The sequence below is a fragment of the Paramisgurnus dabryanus genome, chromosome 9 (assembly GCF_030506205.2).
Source record: "Paramisgurnus dabryanus chromosome 9, PD_genome_1.1, whole genome shotgun sequence".
Taxonomy (NCBI): domain Eukaryota; kingdom Metazoa; phylum Chordata; class Actinopteri; order Cypriniformes; family Cobitidae; genus Paramisgurnus; species Paramisgurnus dabryanus.
Genome location: NC_133345.1, coordinates 17,069,667 through 17,085,617, shown reverse-complemented (window position 1 = coordinate 17,085,617; position 15,951 = coordinate 17,069,667). Strand labels below are relative to the sequence as shown.

General features: G+C 42.4%; 1 long non-coding RNA gene across 1 annotated transcript in view; it reads right to left on the bottom strand.

Annotated features, from left to right (window-relative positions):
- Positions 1-14,046: 14,046 nt before the first annotated feature.
- The window catches only part of LOC135746470 (uncharacterized), a 2,347-nt gene continuing 442 nt past the window's right edge, over positions 14,047-15,951 (bottom strand). Inside the window, exons 2-6 of the long non-coding RNA XR_010531575.2 lie at positions 15,347-15,804; positions 14,698-14,827; positions 14,469-14,615; positions 14,316-14,380; positions 14,047-14,226 (exon numbers count right to left, since the gene is read on the bottom strand). This is a non-coding gene — a long non-coding RNA (uncharacterized lncRNA). The remainder of the gene's footprint in view (positions 14,227-14,315; positions 14,381-14,468; positions 14,616-14,697; positions 14,828-15,346; positions 15,805-15,951) is intronic.

Below are 15,951 nucleotides of genomic sequence, written 5' to 3'. Positions count from 1 at the left end.
CAGTTGTTGCCTCATTCTTTCTACATATTTCCCACAGGAAACTGGCAAACCATCATCAGACTGTACCCCAAAACAAACATCCACAGGCAACTTAGGCTCCCTCCCGAACATAAGGAAATACGGGGAATACCCAGTGGTCTCATTTTGGGTACAATTATAGGCATGAACCAAATGGGCTATGTGCTGACTCCACCTGGACTTCTGGTGCAGACTCAAAGTGCCAAGCATATTCAGAAGGGTTCTGTTAAACCTTTCCGGTTGCGGATCTCCCTGAGGATGGTAGGGAGAGGTGCGGGATTTCGTCACCCCCAACATGGTCAGCATCTCTTTGACCAAACGGCTCTCAAAGTCCCTGCCTTGATCAGAATGTATCCGATTTGGCAGACCATAATGAACAAAGTACCTCTCCCACAAGCACCTAGCTACTGTCAAAGCCTTCTGGTCTTTGCAAGGGAAAGCCTGAGCATACCGAGTAAAATGATCAGTTACTACCAACACATTTCCCACATTCTGAGTGTCTGGCTCAATGGACAAAAAATCGATACACACTAAGTCCAAGGGACCAGAGCTATGCATGTGTGACAAAGGCGCACTTCTCTGAGGTAAAGTTTTTCTCAAGATGCACCGGTTACACTTTTTACAGTAATCTTCAACTTCTGACTTCATTCGGGGCCAAAAAACCTGTCCCTCACTAATGCATAGGTCTTCTCAAAACCCAAATGCCCATTATCATCATGAAGGGATTTTAAGACAATAGGCCGAAACTCAGTTGGGAGCAATCTTTGTCGTCTCTCACGTCTGTCCGAGGCAATGACTACTCTGTACAAACAACCCTCATCAACTGACAATCTGTCCCATTCTTTCTTAAGGAGTTTCACATCAGGGTGATTTGACTCCACACTGCCTGCAGGGCGCTTCTGCTTTATTGCAGACCATATCAGCCCAAGGCACGGATCTGTTTTCTGTGCTGCACTTAAATCAATAGCTTGTAAGTCTGGTAATAAGCCAGGTGCCAAAACCGCAGAGTTGCAAAACACATTCCCCTCACTCAAGGCAGAACCTATTCTTGCTGGATCCTCTGACTCCACAACCCTACATAGGGTGCTAACCCCAGCCGCCGAGATCTCATGCCAGCTTTCCTCAGCTTCAGGGCTGACACAGGGCCGTCTCGACAAAGCATCAGCATCAATGTTTTTCCTCCCCTGCCGATACTTTAGGCTAAACTGGTAAGTGGAAAGTGCTGCCAACCACCTGTGACCTGTTGCATCTAACTTAGCTGAAGTTAGAATGTAGGTAAGTGGGTTGTTATCTGTTCTGACCTCAAAGACAACCCCATAAAGGTATTCATGTAGCCTGTCAACTATTGCCCACTTTAAGGCCAGGAACTCTAGTTTATGTGCAGGGTAATTCTTTTCTGAACCAGACAGGCTTCTGCTAAGAAATGCCACAGGTCTCAAACCCTCAGGGTGTTGCTGGTAGAGCACACCACCCAACCCATCCAAACTGGCATCAACATGCAAAACGTAAGGGAGTCGAGGATCAGCAAAAGCCAATACCGGCGCCTGGGTCAAGCGACATTTGAGTTCCTGAAAAGCCAGCTCACAACTATCGTCCCATCGAGAGCCAAAAGGGTCGGATGGCTTTGCTGTAAAGGCCTGCTCTTTGATGTTCTTTCCTTTCCGTTTCTGTGAGGAACAACCCGTAAGCAACTGATTTAGAGGTCTACATAGACTAGAATACCCTTTGACAAATCTGCGGTAATAGCCGCAAAACCCTAAAAAGGATCTTAACTGTGTAACTGTCTGGGGTCTTGGCCAGCCGACAACAGCTTCTATCTTAGAGGGATCAGTTGCTATGCCATCTTGTGACACTATGTGCCCTACATAAGTCACTGACGTCCTGCAAAACTGGCACTTATCCAATGACAACTTCAAGCCCTCCTCTCTCAGACGGTCGAGGACCTTAAGCAAACGTTGATTATGCTCCTCAAGGGTTTTACCGAACACAATCAGGTCATCTAGATAAACCAACACTTCCAGAAAGTTCATGTCACCGAGTGTCTTTTCCATAACTCTCTGGAAGGTGGCAGGAGCCCCACTAATCCCCTGAGGCATGGACTCAAACTGATAAAACCCAAGGGGGCATATAAATGCGGTCTTTTCTTTATCAGCTTCAGCCATGGGAATCTGATAATACCCACTTCTCAGGTCTAAAACACTAAACCACTTGCTCCCTGATAGGCTGTGTAGGGCGTCTTCAATACGAGGGACAGTGTATTGATCTGGTATCGTACGTTTATTCAAAGTTCGATAGTCAACACACATACGGATCTTTCCCGACTTCTTACGCACCACCACAATAGGAGAAGCATAAGGGCTTCGTGATTCAGAAATGATACCACATTTTTGCAACTCAATTAGATGATTTCTTACATCTTGCAAATCTCCCAGAGGTAAACGCCTAGAACGCTCACGAAAAGGTGTGGAATCAGTGAGGCGTATTTCATGCTTAGTACTTTTAGAACGCCCAACGTCCCATTCATGACAGGAAAATACGTCACGTCGCTCAAGCAATTTCTCACACAACTGCTGCTTAGCATTCTCAGGCAACGGAGAATTCCCAAAGTCAAATGATTCAGGTGTAATAGTATCGGGCAAAGGAGCTTCTACTTCAGTGGGTTGTTGCACAATGTCCACGGGAAAAATATGAGCAAGTTTAGCGCCCCGTTTCAGATGCACATCTTTGGACGAAACATTGCGTACAGTGACAGTCAAACAGTGATTTGATAACACAGAGATGGGCGCCACTTCAGGTCTCACTAGCAAATCATCTGAAACACTGGAATTATCTGGCTGGTCAATCAGCAAGTGCATGTCTGTAGGTTTTACCAAGAACTTAGGCTTACCCTGAATCTGACAGGACTCTCCAGGCCTCAAAGCAATTGGTTTGCGATGAGTGAACCAAACCGTACCTCTCCTGTCACTATCATCACATGAGCTCTGCACCTTTCCAAGGTTTTCATAAACTTCCCTAACTACAGGATGTATAGATAGAGTATATAAAAACCTGTCACCTAATTTCTGTCGGCACGTTTCAAACAAACCTCTCACAAGATTAGTATTTGTGCCCACCAAAATGCCTACTTTAGTCTCCTGCTGAGGATCCGGACAAACCAGTGCGAGAGTCTCAACAGTTTGAGGTATGCCTACCACATTTTCAGTGAACTCCAAACTAAGGGGCAGATAACCATCATAAGGGTACTGATGTGAGCTCAAACCCCATATTTCAAGGTTTTCCAGAGGCTGTATTGGCAAATGTCTTAAATATGCATCATAGAAACTTCGATACAAGATGGTGACCTGAGACCCACTATCAAGTAAGGCTTTAGCATACACCCCTTCAATCTGAACAGGTACCTCAGATGTTGGTCCAATAAGACCAGACGGGATGTTTGTGGGACTCGAAACTGTTTGCCCAGAGTAGGAATTGGAACATGGTTTAAAAAGGAGCTCTGTGTCGTTCCTCCACAGGGCTCCCTAGAAGTTTCCCGACAATCTACTCTGACTAATCAGCTTCTGATTTACTTTTCTCAGGTTCTCGCTACCCTGACACTCTCTCTTTGTGTGGCCGTCTTCACCACATTTATAACAGAATATTCCAGCCCTCAACACAGTAGACTGACTTCTCGTTTTGGGAGCTTCAACGGTTCTAGCATCAGCCACATTACACACGGGTCCAGATACTCTGATAGAGGGTCCAATTTCTGATTTCTCTGACACTGCCTTTAACAGCTTGCTCACCTGTGTGGAAAGTTCACTCACCTCTTTCTTCAAACTGCTCAATTCAGACACAGAAGAAACCTGGGGCACCGCAGCAGCAGTGATGACTGCTTTTCCTCCATCCCTAGCCTTAATCCATTCTTCTTCCTCTCTTACTTCCCGCAGTAACTCTGAAAAACTAGGGGGATCACGCAAAAGGTAAGTCGATCTCAGCCGCAGAGCCACCATATCAGTAGTGCGTGCACCCTTAACAACCTGTTCCATGCGCATACGATTCAAATCCGCAGCTACGATCCCTCCTTTTACCAGCATGCGATGAAGGATCTTGTCTAGTCGATAAAGAAATTCTGAGAGTTTTTCATTTTCTTTTTGGTAAGTACTTTTGAACTTTGCCAGAAGGTCTGAGTTACTTTCAGTAGTGCCATAGGCAGTCTCTAGTGCCCCCAAATAATCAGCAGCGGTGGCAGTTGGACTACTGACCTTAAGAAAACGGACTACATCAGATGCAGGTCCGCGCAAGCTCTCAACTATGCGCTGCCTTTTTACAGAGTCACCACACTGCCACTCGCTGACCATTTGCATTGCCTGCTCAATCCAAGAGTCATACTCTTCCTCACCCGCAGGTACAGGTTTCACTCCTGAAAACACTCTCAGTCTCCGGTACCCCAAGGGGTCACTTGGCACATTAATACATTTCTCGACTAAACGGTCAATAGCATTTACCAAATCAGTACTCACAGTTACGTTAGGGGACTGACCTGGCTCTAGCATAGACTTGACATCCTCTATTGACTTGCCTTCTTCCTGCAGCAATGACATGAGTTTAGCTTGAAAAACAGTCTCCCGCACAGGAGCCTCTACTGTGACCACAGCTCCAATCAGGTGCACTGCCCAGGGTCCCACTATGTCCGGAATCCCTATCTCAGCCGGTGTTACATCTGAATTAACATCATTGCTGGTCTCAACCAACAGAAACAGCTTGGTTCCAGTACTATCTCCCCGTCTACCATGAATTTTGGTACGACCGAATACTTTTACTGTGTTAAGCACATCAGTCAGAGTCTCATCTTTTACATCTATAGGGACATTGCTGAGTATCACACAGTGTGAGGGTTCTATCTGAGCCTCACGAGCCCAGACAACAGCTTGGGCAAGATCCATTTCTGATAAAAATAACCAAAACAAAAATAAAATATATATATATATATATATCAGTACCAGATAACCCACTTTATTTAGAAATGTAAAGAGAAAACGATCCCAGCAGTGCCTCCACTTATGTAACCCTATAGTAAGACACAATGGCGCTATTAAATAAATGAAACAGTACGTCCTGTGCCCTCAGCTGCTTGAATGTTGAATTCTTGCTGAATTTTCTCCTTTAGTATACAAGCAGAAATTATAAGTGACGCGGTGCCTCCAATTAAGAGATCTGTACACACAAGAATTTGGAATACACTACATCTCTTAATAAAATCAATAAAGTTGAACTTAGTGTCTCTGTGTAGACTTATTTCCTTAAATGATTTCTACAACAAGGTAATTAGAAAAGATGAAACACCGGTTTATTTGTTTACATTCTCAAATGTCCACAAATTAAATGGTTATCAAACAAAACAAAACAAACAAAACAAAACAAAAAAAAGTACTCTCTAATACTTTCCTTTTTTTTAAACTTTCAATATAACACGACCACAAGCTCTGCCCACATGCAAATCTTGTTCAAATACCGTGACGATTCTCTATTAGGAAAAACTGACCGAGAATTCGATTCAGTTCGAAGGAGCCGAGTAGGTAAATGACTCAATAGAACAATCTAGAAATGTAAACAATGCCCTTTTACATGTAACTCTAACTCCGCTTTCAAACGGATTTAAACTCTGCAATGAAACAAAATGTAAACCTAAAATTACAAATGTCTGAAACACACAGGTTAATAAAACATTACCCAGATTAATTTACATTTTCCAGTTCGACATTCAAATGTCTCTATACCAAGCGCTTGGATTTACGTTGGGGCCCTTTACGTTGGTGCACATTGAAATACGCTGAAAACCCGAGTGTATATAAATCACTTGAAGTTAGTACTCACAACCTCCACGCAATATGGCCGGAAAAATCCTCCGATACAGACCCAGGATGCTCAACACTGCTAGGCCGCGAGTCCTCGCGGTTACGCACGGGCGAATCCACCAACACGACGAGCTTGCAGATCACACGAAAATGAAGGACGGCTGATAAACCTTGATGGTGGAGACGTTGCCAGACTCTTTCCTGGAAATATTTTTAAGGAATATTGCACATGGATGCTTCGGATGCCGATGGGTCGGGTGTTTTTCCCATCAGGTGATGTCCGTGTCGTTATCAGCGTGTGCAGAACTGTTACCACAACATGTCGCCCGCTGACCTCTGCGCCGACTTCGTAAACAGTCCCAAACCACAAAACTACGAGAAAACTGTCATACTATAAACCGAACGGAGAAGTAAGAACAGTTTTGGATATATGTTTACTCCTAATAGTTGTTATTAGTCATCGACCAACCGATCTCTGTCTCCGTCTCTCTGAAGAGCTCCTTTTTTTTTTCCCCCGCTCTATATTCAAAAAAACACAAACTTTATTTTTCCCTTGAAAACCTCCCACTTTCACTCTGATTGGTCATTTTCCAAGTCCATCAAATTACACATAACAGCTCATTGGATACAATATATATAACAAATATGATTCATTACCACTTACAGTAAGGCAGAAATAAACATATAAACATAACACAAATAAACAAATTGTATTTTAATCTACAGTAGGTTACATATGGATCAATCTTTCTGCAAATGTAATGATTGAGCTGAAGTTTAGAGCTGCTGTGTGCATCATGCCATCCAGATCTGAAGCCCGGAAAATGCCGCTATAAAGTATAATGTGGTTATAATGTAACGCTATAGCCTAAAATGTAAGTGAGCATCTTATTTATGTATTTAATTTTTTTCGATTCAATTTTATTTATATAGCGCTTTTCACAATTTGGTACCTTTTAGACCTATGCGTATTGGTTTAGTCACAGCAGTGATTAACAAAAATTCGGCTAAGACCAGCATAAGCTGGTAACTGGTTTTTGCTGATTTAAGGTGGCAGTAGCTGGTTTAAGCTGGTCCTCCCAGCCTGGGAAAAAATTGACATGGTGTTGGCTCGTTACGCTGCTTGGCTGATCAGTCATTATTGGCATTAATCTCCCATCCAAAACATGGCACCCCCAAGGTTTTGGGTCCATAGGTTCACTTCCCCCTTTCCACTTCATCATTTGGTAAAAGACCCAACGACTATGGAACTTTGCAGCTGCTGACGTTGGAGGAAGAGATTGAGCTTCCACTGGAGATGAGTTCTGAGTTACTTTAATAAAGAATTGCCTGTTATCTCAGCATGTCCAGTGATTCATCCTTTTGCCCCCATACAGTGATACTAGAGCTTTTTCACCTGCAATGATGATGCCTTTTCCCACATTTTCCTGTGACTGGCTAAACACCTTAGCTTGTTTGAGAAAGCTCGTGTCATTCTTTACTTTTTTCAGTGCCATCCCTTTCCTATGCCAAATAGACGAGATGTAGAATTACAGCCTCAAAATGATTGTGGTTGGATTGTTTGAAGAGCTCGATGTGTCATCTTGAATGGAAAAAGTCTGAAATCATTTAGTTGCTTTTAAATAAAAATCTATAATATGGTATAGGTTTTCGTTCCCTAATTAAAATGTAAGTATGGAAAACAATCAATTACACATTCTTAATAAAAATGTCATTTAAATTCTGAAACATAAGAGGATTTTATATAAATTGTTTCAGCACTGACTCATAATAGTGCCCCAACAAAATAAATGGCCAATTGCACTGCATTGTAATGAATGTATTTTGTAATGCAATTTTTTTTACCCATATCAATGCTGCAAGGAAACCTCAGGTACATTTATGCTGTTATACTAGTGACCTTAAGAAAAAAGGAATCAGTCTTTCTTGTGTTTTGTTAATAAATTTACTGTATTGATCTATTTTTTAGCTTAACATGCATTTAAATTGTACAGATTTTGCTAGTGCTGCAATTCAGATTGCTTCAGTGAGGCAATTTTATCAGATGAATATAACCCAGAGTGGAAGAACCAAGTAAAGAACAAACCAGGAAATGATATGGGGGTGCCCGAACCAAAAGCCACAGAGAAGGGGTTGAGGATCCAGGCTGGATAAAAAACATAAAAAAATGTAATAACAAAAACACACACAAAAAACACAACTCTCCCCTTCTGTTCAGGCTTGTGTTACTCCGTGACCCTGAAGATTATACCGGTGGGGGTTATACAGCTGGCAGGACTTACCAAGCCAGGCAGTTTTCAGGTTAGAGGCCAGTCTAAAAGCAGCAGGATGATTGGATGAACATTGGGCTGATATATTTATCAAACATATGAATGATGTTTCTGCCTATGCAAATTAGGACATATTAAATAAGTGTAAAGCTCATGTGGATATTCAAATTCATTTCAAAAGAAACTTGTAATACCAAAAAGTTACTTTTGGGTGTATTTTGGGCATATTCGATTAGTGTATAGCTCATATGCATATTAAATTTAATTTTCAAAGCAACTTGTAATACAAAAAAATGTACTTTTCATGGGTACTTTCATTGTGTAAAGTTTCATTTTGATAGGAGTAAAGGAAAAAAATAGCCCCATTGGGGTGTATTGTAGTCTGGCCTTATTGACACACATTTCGGATTGATGAGAAATTAACATATTTCCTCAACTAGGATTTCTTAGGACTTTTAGTATGTTGTTCTGGACACCTCATAGAAATGATCTATGCTGAAAAAAATTCTTTTACAATTACTTCTATTTTTTGCTCCAAAATGAGTTAGTTTGCCTGGACTATTCACCACGATTTAGCGCGTGCTGGACATCGACGCCTCGCGAATGACTGACATAATCAAGCCATTCGATGGAGGCATTTGAATAGGCTTTGTTCTTAGTCAGATAAGCACCGTTGTGTGTCAACGCTAAGGTGTCTCTCTCCAGATAATGGGTCTTGTACACGGCCATGCAGCACGATGCCAGAGTTGTGTATCTGAAGGGGTCAAGGGCAGTGCACTGTATAAACTCATCACGATATTTCATGCACGCCTCTCTCAACAAAACAACATCGTTCTTGCCGTAAAGTGCCAGCTCTTTTTTTAAAGTCAAATACTTCACACTCTACGGACTTGTACCATTCGTCAAACTGTTCCCTGTCCTTCTCTGACATTGTGTCATACCTGTACATTTTTTTTGTCCGGATAGGGGCCTATGTAGTTTTCATTCTCCACCCGGTTAAAGTGATGTGGAAAATAGCCCTTCTCTGCACAGGTCAGATTCATGGCAGATGCAGTCTTGGCTAGACGCATTGGGAGAAATGAGAAGCTATCGAGAAATCTTTGCTTGTAGCTTTCGTCATACATTAATATCAAACGGCAGCCTTGCATCGTGATTTTAAGAGTGAGCCCCACCTTTGTAAAATATTCCAAAAGAATAAAATTGTCAAAGCCAGAAGCATTGTGAGCTATCCACGTGTAGTCGTTGTACCTAGGGTGTCTGAATCTCTGCACGAGTTGTGCGACACAGTCGGTGCCCTCTGCTGTGAATTCTTCACCCGCAAAAGTGATGGCACAAACAAAGTTTGCAACATGTTTTCCACCCTCGTGACGCGTCTCAAAATCATAGAAGATGTTCTTCTCACTGGGTTTCTCGAGCCTTAGGGGCTGAATAAAACATTGATGAGGGGCATCGGGTGTCAACTCCATGCCACAATGCAAACACTTCTCCGGTTTGCATTTGTGCGGTTTTGGTTTGTCACCGCTAATGTAATAGCGTCGATTACATGTTGGACAGTATTTGGTCACGTCACACTGCGCAAACTGTTGGTTCAGTGCTGGCTTTTTATGCATTTCATAACAATATTCTGATTTGCAGTACCTCAAACAATCAGCACAGTGTATCGTGTTCGCCGTGTGTTTGTAACAGTCGGGGGCATTGCATATGTCACATGCGTAACTGCATCTATGATCTCTTTTATTGGAAAACCCCTCGTAGCAATAGTCACAGACGTGCTTGCACCCAATAAAGGCCCTCAAATTTTTAACATGAAGTAATGACTATCTGACAGATAGAGAAACACCGTCTTGTAGTGGGGCTTATTTTTTTTACCAGTGCTTGATCTGTGAAAAACTACAATTTTGATGTTTAGCAATCTCTCAAACAAAGCGACGTCATTAAACCGTATCATGTCATGGATTGAAAATCCAGCGGTCTTTTGAATGTCAGCAGCTATGGGTATTAATTCTGGGTCTGTTTCTTGGGGGTTCAAAAAGTGTGCCAGACAAAGTGCGAAGCATAGCTTGTCGGACATATTTGTAGGGCAAAAAAGATTCATTCTATTTCTTTTTATAACCTCATTGTGTGCTAGATCGCGGAATTTTCTGCGAGCACCACCATTTTGCTTCTGACAATAGACACGTTTAACAGCAGATTGTCATCAACGCGCACGGCCCTATTGCTTTGCATGACTCTTTCAAGCTGGTCTGACAGCGCGGAGACGCTATAATCGTTGACGGGCGTAAGCATAGCATTTATGTCCGACATTAATGACTCCCCGCGTAATAAAACATTTATTATACCCCCATCGCCCGCTAATATTCTAGATAGAGAGACTATTTCATTCAGAACACCATCCAAAAATAGCACGTACGATGCCATATCTGTAGTAGCTATTGCCCTCTGATTTATACTCCTAAGTATTTCCAGACTGTAAAATCTTGCACGAGGAACGACGGTATAACCATTAAATTCACCCCCGTCTCTCACAAGCCTCTCAACGTCTTCGGGCGTTAGACCCCTATCAGCCATTTCAGAATTGTGGTGGGGATCGTCCGACCCCTCACCACCATGTTGAACATGTAAATTCTCGGTTGCCCCGTCGAGAAACTGATGATCGTTTAGATCAACGACTGGAGCCTCTGGTTCAATGTGATTATTGATAAAAGCAGTATCTGAAACCTCAGGTTCAATCTGCTGATTTATAAATCCAGCTTCTGGAACCTCAAAAACTTGATGCGTATTTAAAACATCAGGATCTAAGACCATACTCGGCTCTGGAGGGGGTTGTGAAAGGGAATCGACCGTACTTATCAACTCTGCGAATCCGTCTACATTACTATGATTTCCATTCATAGATCTTACAGTTTCTATCAGTATTTGCATCCCCAATTCGTAATCAATTATATCAAACCCGGATTCATTGCGCCTTATAATTTTATTCGCCTGACTACAACAAGAGTCCGAATTACGTTTTTGGGCCATTTCTACCACAATATTCGGAAACACAGTGAAACCCAAAATTTTCAAATAATCAAACAATGTAAACACAATAAAAACTAAACCAAAAATATAACGAGTATAAAATATCAAAAACAAACAATATATTTAAAACAATGAAAAAACTCTAAACCAAAATGAGTATAAAAACGGATTATATAAAAGATGAAAAAATAACCAATAGGTATTAAGAACACAAGTTTAAAACAACAGTAAAACAATATATTTAAAACAATGAAAAAACTCTAAGCCAAAATGAGTATAAAAACGGATTGTATATGTCACAGGTAGGGGTGGACCCAGATGTAAATAAGGTCACGCCCCTTTCTCCACCTCGAGGAGATTCCCAAAGCCACCCCAATGACCAGACACACAAGGTAAGCATAAATTAAAATATACTTTATTTAATTTACTTAAAAATAATAAATAGGGAAGGGAAACAGGGGAACTTAAAATAACGGCCACTCTAGGCTCTCCTCCTTCGGCTCAATATCTCAGCGTTCACGTTGGCTCTCTTTCTCTCCACAGACGGCTGCTGGAATACAGGGACACAGTGAATCGTTCTCAAGACGTTTGATCACCTCTTCGCTGATTACAGCTTCCAGGTAGGTATGGCTCTCTCCAAAGCTCCATATCTCAGTGTTCACGTTGGCTCTCTTTCTCTCCACAGATGGCTGCTAGGATACAGGGACACAGTGAATCGTTCTCAAGTCGTTTGCTCACCTCTGCGCTGATTACAGCTTCCAGGTAAGTATGGCTCTCTCCAAAGCTCAATATCTCAGTGTTCACGTTGGCTCTCTTTCTCTCCACAGATGGCTGCTAGGATACAGGGACACAGTGAATCGTTCTCAAGTCGTTTGCTCACCTCTGCGCTGATTACAGCTTCCAGGTAGGTATGGCTCTCTCCACAGCTTGATATCTCCGTGTTCACGTTGGCTCTCTTTCTCTCCACAGATGGCTGCTAGGATACAGGGACACAGTGAATCGTTCTCAAGTCGTTTGCTCACCTCTGCGCTGATTACAGCTTCCAGGTAGGTATGGCTCTCTCCAAAGCTCAATATCTCAGTGTTCACGTTGGCTCTCTTTCTCTCCACAGATGGCTGCTAGGATACAGGGACACAGTGAATCGTTCTCAAGTCATTTGCTCACCTCTGCGCTGATTACAGCTTCTAGGTAGGTATGACTCTCTTTCTCTCCACAGTTCAGTATCTCCGTGTTCACGTTGGCTCTCTTCAATGCAGCAATTTAGCAATGATTTGTAATGGGACGCCGGGGGCCGAGACCCTCTCGGCGAACTCGTTGATGGACAGAGGGGCGAGGAAGCCACGCCGGCACACCGGGTCGAGCGCTGCCCTTTCCTCGAGACCCGTTGGTCAATCGAGAACTGGACCGGGGCGCCCTTTCGTCGAGACCTCGGGCCAGCGGATCTCTCCTGCCTCTACTCTGTGATGGTGAAAGAACACAAGTAGGGTAAAAATAGTAGGTGCAGTACTCACACACACACTGCCACTCGCACAGTTCTTCGCCGCCACTCTGTATTTCTGTGGGACTGAAAACACACTACAGCTTTATTATACAGGTTGTTCCTAGCGCCGTTCTTTCCTCTTCATCGCCCCGGGACGAGTGACTGAAAACGGGATTACGTCAAACAGGACACAGCACTCACACTGCAATACACGGCATTACACAGCACCACTTCAAGTGAAAATGTCCAAAGACTCACCCCACCACGCTCAGTGCACACAATAGACACCCGTCCTCTTCCACGTCGCTCTGGGTGAGAATGGGGAGATGGTGGATGGCCTAGCGTTTGCTTGTTATCGTTGCTGTAGCTGCTTTCCCACGGAACCTTCGGCTCGCCCACCACGCTGGTACAGGGGTAGGGCCACTCGATCTCTCTTAAGAGCACTTAAACAATGTATCAATCCAATGTATACAAACACTCACTTCAAGGGATTTGGTTACTCACGATCTCTGTCTTTCTTCGTCCTAGTTTGTCTTCATGCCAATAGTACTCCAAATATCTAGACAGGGCGCTTTCCAGCCACAAATACCACTTTTCCCACAGATATATATACTCACAACGGTAAGTTTTCCTCTCCTTCCGTTTCTCTCAATAAATGTCAGTATTCGTCTAGTACTTCACCTATAAGGTCTTCAATGTCCTCATTCCCATCGATCTAAAATCCACACGTGGAGAGAGAGCAATACAACAATCCGAATATAGCGTATTAGGCGAGCTCAACTCAGCACTACAATACACACCAACACATCAGTGGATAACATCAGCGATTTCGGGGTGCTCCTTTTTAAAAGATCCACGACTTGCCTTCCTTTCACCCTCTGTGACTCTGTCCTCTTTCCGCCCGCTTCAGCGGTCGCCGGATCAACAGAGCTTCGGGCTCTTCAAAAGGTGCGTGTCTTTGTCTGCCGTTGGCAAAGGAGCTTCCCCGTGTCACTCGCCTCTCGTGTCTGAGTCCCCTGCTTCGTGTTCTTGCAGAGCTACTTATTCATCTCCCTCTCACACAGCCTCCAATCACACTTCACTCGCTTAACTCTTTACACCTGTGGCTCGTGAAGCCCTAACAGCGTCGCCCTGGAAACCAGGAAGTAACAAGGTCCATCTTCATATGCGGCCCGGTGGGGAAACTTCCGGGCGGAACCAAAACTTCCCAAACTTTGGTTCCGCCCTTAAAAGATCGTCACCTTGTGACATCTAAACGATGAAAAATAAAACAAAACGTATTAAGAACGCAAGTTTAAAACAACAGTAAAACAATATATTTAAAACAATATATTTAAAACAATGAAAAACTCTAAGCCAAAATGAGTATAAAAACGGATTATATAAACGATGAAAAATAAAACAAAATGTAATTAGTCACTTACCCCTGTGATTTTAAAAAGCGACCAGCTCTGCGGACAAATCAAACACAGGTATCCAGTATCCGAAATGTGTTAAATCCAATTTGCCACAAAATGTTTAAAATGTTCCCAGACAAATCCAAAAAGTCTCTGATTTCTCTTTTTTAAAGAAACGTCCAAAGTGTTGTGGTCTGTATCCTAGCCTGTAAACAGATAAAAACATGTTATTAGGATAAATATCTAAATAAAACATATTTGTTTAAAACATTTTTCTTACGCAATATAAACGTACCGTGGAGATCCGCTATATATTTTGCAATAGTACACACAACGTTCGCTTTGCCTCTGATATCCAATCTGTAAACAGATAACACATGTTATTAGAAGATATTAAAACAAACCAGTTTGTTTAAATCTATTGTAACAGGATTAAATAAATACACACCGGACAACACGAGCCACTCGGCGTCTCTTTGTTCCAAGATTTCCTTGTTACGCTGCGGGAGTTTCTAGTCTCGGTCTGACTTTTTTGTTCATTCCACTCTTCTCTGCGATTTACCAGGAATAGTTAATACCAGTTTAGACAAATTCCCTGCAAGACCAGAGATCGAATTTTTAGTTTTTTAAATAATCAGACAAAATGTTGGAACGAACACAGCGAAACACATACGTACCAATAGACTTGAGTATACCAACTCTACTCCATCCAAACTGAGTCCCGGAGATCTGTTGTCGCTCCCCAATAAAGGTTCGGTCATAAACTTTCAAAGATTACAGCACACGACCCCCACACAAACACACAAACTGACATAAGATCAGCATCAGAAACTTTGTGTCTGATCAGAAAACTAATAGTTCGATAGAAAACATCGGCTTTAAGTTTAGCCAGGTACATCTAATATATATATATATATGATTCGTGATTGCCTTTAAATAAACTTTTGATGTTGCAAACTTTAGATTCAACAACACACACCCCACAGTGTGACAGGCAGTATTGAGACGCACACGGGTCGAAAAGGGAGGGGTTGATAGATAGAGACGCCGTCGGCAAATGTCAAAACACGAGCTGTCATTAAACATGACAGCATAGGCTTGACATAAAACACACACAGGAAAAACAAACCACTAAATAACATGTCATAAAACGATTACGCACTCGCTGTCTAAAGTTGACAGCTTGTACACCGGTTGATTGATTGTCCCGCCCCCCTGTCAAACACGAGCTGTCAGAACACGAGCTGTCAGCGGGTGGGGGAGGGGTCATAAAAGTTTGATGAAAGGTGGTCCGTTATAACTACTCTCGTCATTTGTCTCACTGACCTTCCTCGCCTCCAGCATGAGCTTCTTGAACTCCTCTTGTAGTTCACTCTTTGTCATATTCTTTTGCGCCTCTGCTAAGGAAGTTTGCTTGCTTGGTAAACGCGCTTTTAGCTAAGGTTCTTTCTTGCTTCAGTTGCTTTACTGTTTTCCCAAGAGTTTCCTCTGCCATGGTGAAGAGTTTCCAGTCAATTCTTCCTTTGCGTTGACAGCTTGACTTCAGGCCTTTGATCCTTGTTCTCACTGCCACGCTGGTTATCAACTGTCAAGTTATCACAATAAGTTCAGCTCTGCCCAAACTTGAAAATGGCTTTTTCAACACATTAAGGATGCAAAGGGACAACTCAATTCCTTTTTGGTCTATTTATTTCTCTTCCAGATGGTTTTCAGAAACAGTTGAATTTTTGAATATAGATGAACGAATTGAGAGAAGTAAAGGGAATAGGCAATAGGTTGATAACCTTAAAGATAATCAAAAAATAACATGCATTAAATTACTTCACATAATAAACAATGCATAACAAAACAAAGCATGGCTTTAAGTAAAGGAATTGTTTAAACATCTCAAAAATAACCAGAAAATAAACATGCATTACTTCACACAATAA